This window comes from Oreochromis aureus, linkage group 3 (genome assembly GCF_013358895.1).
Source record: "Oreochromis aureus strain Israel breed Guangdong linkage group 3, ZZ_aureus, whole genome shotgun sequence".
NCBI classification, from domain to species: domain Eukaryota; kingdom Metazoa; phylum Chordata; class Actinopteri; order Cichliformes; family Cichlidae; genus Oreochromis; species Oreochromis aureus.
Window position 1 is genome coordinate 108,081,693 of NC_052944.1, and position 5,403 is coordinate 108,087,095.

General features: G+C 43.4%; 1 long non-coding RNA gene across 1 annotated transcript; it reads left to right on the top strand.

Annotated features, from left to right (window-relative positions):
• Positions 1 to 393: 393 nt before the first annotated feature.
• LOC120438817 lies at positions 394 to 4,412 on the top strand. The gene is made up of 4 exons (XR_005612178.1): positions 394 to 460; positions 548 to 695; positions 2,974 to 3,100; positions 4,134 to 4,412. It is a non-coding gene; the product is annotated as an uncharacterized LOC120438817 (long non-coding RNA).
• The last annotated feature ends 991 nt before the right edge of the window (positions 4,413 to 5,403 follow it).

Genomic DNA, 5,403 nt, shown 5'->3' on the forward strand with positions numbered 1-5,403 from the left:
TGGCTTAGAATGAAGTTGGTTTGCAAACATATTCAGCTATGCTTCATCGCCTGCTTTGCGTTTATGTAGGCGCCCCGTGCTAGAAGTGTCCAAGCATTGTTTTGGGTTTTTTTCCCTTTTCATGCCACACCCTCCCTGCAATAGCTCTGTGCCCCCCCCCCCCAGGGGGCGGGCCCCACACTTTGGGAAGGTCTGTTCTAAGGAATTGATTGTTTTTTCTAGTTCTTGAATATTTTTGTTTTCTTGTTTCTTTTTATGTGATGAGAAAGAAATTATTTTACCTCTCATCACAGCTTTCCCTGCTTCCCATAGAACAGATGCTGATGTTCCAGGAGTGTCATTATAGCTTACATATAGAGTTCATAGAAAAAACCCTGGAAACATTCCAATTAAACTATTGACGGAGAGTGACGGAGTTAATTCTGCTATGATATCACACTTAAGTTGCGATTTGAAACTGGTAAGTTAAACAGATGTTAATGCAAGTTAGTGTGAGTGGATAGGAAAAGGGTGTAACGGATTCTTTTCTGGTGTGAACTTAATACAGCCACGGAGTGATGCCAGGGTCGCGGCAAAGCTGTCATCCACGTAGAGCCGGTCCACAGCGATGACAGCGCAGGAGCCCTTCTGGATGAAGCTGCCTCGGATGGGGAAGAGGACCCTACGTCGTTCCAGGATCTCTTTTGGGAACTGGGGTCTGTTCTTCATACCTCGCTTACTACATCCAAGATCAAATGACACATCCAAGATCAAATCATCGCGCTAACTTTGAGCTCGCTAATCCGGTTCTCCGAACACACCTGTTGTTGACGATTAGTATAGCTGGATGAAGTAATCTGAGATCACTGGGTGGCTTAAAAGGGGCTACGCATCGATAGTAGAAACATTGATCGGCAACCCTGTGATTGGTCGGCGAAGATGTCGAAGGAGCGCGCGCAGTATTTCACGGCAGCAGAGCAAGAATTCTTGATTGAGGGATATCAGGAGTTTCAGAGTTTAATTAAAACGCAGGGGAACACTGCAAAGGCTGCAAAAGCAAGGAGAGAGGGCTGGCAGAAAGTTGCTGACAAATTAAACCCGTAAGTGATCCATGATATTACATCATATCATGTGATATTATATTATACCACATTATATTATATTACATCATATCCTCTTTCACATTAGAGCCACAACAGGACCCACTAGAACATGGGAAAAAGTAAAAGTGAAATATAAGAATATTCTACAGAATGGTAATATTTATCACTTATATTGCTTTTAGTCTCTTGAAAAGAGACCCTGAAATAACCTGTTTGTTTGTTTATAACAGCAACCAAGAAAAGGGCAGAGCAAATAAAGACAGGTGGTGGTCCTGCACCCCCTCGTCACACCCCTTTTTGTACTGTGACAGTAATTGACATTGTGGGTTTTTTTGTGTGTAGTTTGACATAACACTCCATCACTTTTACCTGTTCCCATGCAAGGGGTGACTGAAGCATGCACAGTAAGTTGGGAGATATATATCTATATCTATCTATCTATCTATCTATCTATATCTATCTATATCTATATCTATCTATATAGATATATCTAGAGAGAGAGAGAGAGAGAGAGAGAAAGTAAATAATAGCCTCACGGGAGAATCGATATCTCTCTATGAGCACACCGTCGCGCTGAGCTAAAGGATCCTGTCTATCCCGCAATATACGCTGAATTCTGTAAACTCTCCTTATCAATCTTGCACCTTCCTTGCTCGCGTACAAACAGACAGGACATGGCTGCGACAGACTTCCCAAATCCACCTTCGCTTTTATAGCCGTGGTCTCTCATCTTGATTACACAAAGTAATTTACTATTACTACTCTAAAATATGAATTACATCTGAAATAATCAAATACATGACACAGAATGATTAATAGTACATTTCCCTTTTTTTAGGAAATGACCTGTATGTGTCTGTATGAAAGCAAGAAAAGAATCGAATACTGCATTATCTTTAATTACATTGATAATATTTATTTATGGTAAAACAGTGGCGAAATATCGCTGTTCCTTTCTGTCAAGAGTTTATTTTTAATAAGACAGTCTTCAGGTTGAATAAAGACACTCAGACAGTTAGAATATAGTAACTGCAACGTGCATGCGTGAGGCCTCTGGCGAGACCCCGCGCACGGGTGAGGACTCTGGTGAGACCCACACTCTGAGTGCAGGCAACAGTTCTTTTTATAGGTTACATCGTGTATGCAAGTACATCACATTTCCTCTTTTACAAGTTCCTCTAAACCAATGGTTGTGTGTGTGGGTGTGTGTGTGTCACATGTGTGTCTGGCTGCTTCCTCTAGGAAACGTGGTGCACTTTTCAACTCTTGTGGTTTGGGTGCTGCATCTGTTTCCTGTCTAACTTATTTGTGTTGTAGAGTTAACTGTCAGCTTGCACAACAGTGGAAAAGTTCAGCAAATCTTATGAAATATATGAACACTTCATGATATGCTTCTTAATGAAAGATAATAAAACAACGGATAAAAACACATAAAACATAAAATCTTTCAACACTTTCGTATAAATGCAGCGGACATACCTGAGTGGCCGCGATCTAATCCTGTTTACATAAAGTAAGCCTGCTCCCAAGCAGGTTTACGCTTACGGATCTGTTGCTATGACAGCAAGTCCCGGATGAGCTTCGGAGAACCGAACGATCCAAGATCACGCGAAATCGTCAACAATCAAATCCAGCTAACTTACTTAGCGAGGTACGAAGAACGGACCCCTGGTCATTTACACTGAAGTCCATCTCTTTTAATTCCCTGCCACAACTTTTCACCTGTTCCTTTTGTTTGAAATGGCCGAATTTGGCCACAATAGGATGTGGTCTCCCGGCCGCTTCCTGGATGGGGCCGATGCGATGCACTGTATCAAAAGCAATGTTCTTCATGGTGTCCTCCAGGTTTTGATGAAGCTTTTCACCGTAGTCTCTGCGTCTTCTCCGCCAGTGATAACTACAGCCTGACAACAGAGGACGGCAACGTCATCAGCGAGGAACGGGTGAGCCGCATTGAGGAGCACGATGTCTGAGCAGCATTAAGGAGAGTGAGCACCCAGAAAGCGACGGACCATCTGGTGAGTTGCTGTGCTGACCAGCTAGCAGGTGTGTTTGTAGATTACAGTCCAGACTTCTTTAAACTGTAAATATTATTGATAATATTATTTATAATTTATAATATGTGCAAGCTCTACTAAGAGCATGTGACAATACCTTTAAATCGGGAGACCAACAAGCCTACAAAGAGGCACGCCAATCTCTGCTATAGGGCATAAGAAAAGCCAAGAGCAAATACAAACAGCGCATCGAGGAACATTTCAACACAAAACAACTCCAGAAACACGTGGCAGGGGATCAAGACACTCACTGGCTACAAAGACAATCGCAAACAAACAAACTCCCCAGATATCACCTTACCTGACACCCTAAACAGTTCTTCACCCGCTTTGACCAGCAAAACAGGGACACCATCACCCATCCTGCTGTTTCAGAGAGGGATCCAGCTGGAGAAGCATCAGGTCAGAGCCACACTGCGCAGAGTCAACGCAAGGAAAGTCCCCTCTTATACTCACTTTTCACCCAGTAACACCACTATAAAATTTGCTGACGACATCACCATCATAGGACTGATCAACAACAACAAGCAGGGTTAACGCAAACTCTGTTTGTAATAGTTTCACTTTGAGGATGACAATATTTAAATGAGACCCACAATGTCAATTACAAATTCTGTGACACACAATTTACTGTAACAGTGAAAAACAAATCCTGTCTTCCTCCCCTGAAGGTTGTTTCCTGTTAAAGGGGAGTTTTTCTTTCCCACTGTGGCCGATTGCTTGCTTGTAGGGTGTCATGATTGTTGAGGTTTTCTCTGTGTTATTATATTGTGAAATGGAAGGTACGTTCATGATGAACATTTCCATGATCTGCTGCACGTTATTTATTATGTTGATGTTTTCATGAATTATTAGACGGATCATCACTTTGAATTATGGCCCTTTCTGCCTGTCATAATGGATTTGATCCAGTGTATCCTATGCTAAAGGAAGCAATAAAGGAAGATTTGAAGCTCCTTTCTTTTGAACAGCTCTGATTATGTCTCCTACACAGACCCTTGCAGGTCACCTCTCATTGTTGGAACACGCCAATGATGATGATGTAGAAGAAGATGACGACGAAGCTGAGGCAGGAACACAAATACCATGACAAAGGACTCAACACCAATACGTTAGCAGCTTCATCACCACAGGAGCTCATCTGTAGGAGGTTCAGCCTTAATGGAGACCCTCCCATTGGTCTTTTCTCCCAGGAACACTTTAGCTTAATTCCTTCATTCATACTTCACTTCCTGTTTATTCTTTACCTTCCACTCACCTGCAGAAACAGTCAGAGCAGACAGCAGCAGCACACACACACCTGTAACAGGAGGACAGAGGTCACTGAGGGTCACTAAAGGTCAGAGGTCATGATGAGGACAGACAGGTGTAGGAACATCAGCTCACCTGCAGCAGTCAGCAGAAACAGGCCTGAAACTGAAGAACACACTGATCAGAGATCAAATGGTCACATGACCAAAGAGAAGCATTCAGACTGCAGTGATTGGTTACTGTTCCCACACATCAATAACCCACAGCGCCCTCCAGTGGTGGAAACACAGATAATACATGAAACATGAAGGAGACTCACAGCAGAGGCAGACGCTCCGTCTCAGACAGCCGTCACCTCCACAGCTCCACAGGTCTGCTCCCCGACCTCCTACATCACACAGAGAAACATCAGCACAGGTTGAGCTCATCATCATCAGCACAGGAGAAGCTCTCCATCAACGCCAAAGGAGCAGCAACTTATCATCAGCACAAAAGGAGCTCTCCATCAACACGACATGAGGAGCTCCTCATCAAGGCAAGGCAAGGCAAGTTTATTTATATAGCACAATTCAACAACAAGGTGATTCAAAGTGCTTTACAGAGACATTAAAAACAAAAAACAAATAAAAAACATGATTTAAAATTGATTAAAACAAACAAACTGTCACGGACCCAGCTCTGGGGACTGGGGGTATTATCATTTGGTGTGTCGTCTGCACTGCTTCTGATCTCTGTCCACATCTATATGTAGATATGTGTGTGTGTGTGTTGCTGTTTTCTGTGGCCAAGTTACAGGCATCTCCAGGCCTGAGGGGCGTGGTCTGGCTTGAGGACTGGCCACACCCGAAGTCCTTGCCACACACCTGCTCCTCATCTGGGCTCGTCGGGGGAGCTATTTAGAGGAGCAATGGAGCTTCCACCGACGCTGAATTATTGCGTTTGACTTCACGTCAGTCTTCTAGTATAGTTGGAACGTCTGTGAGTGCCTGCTGAGATAAGTGTGTTTACGACTG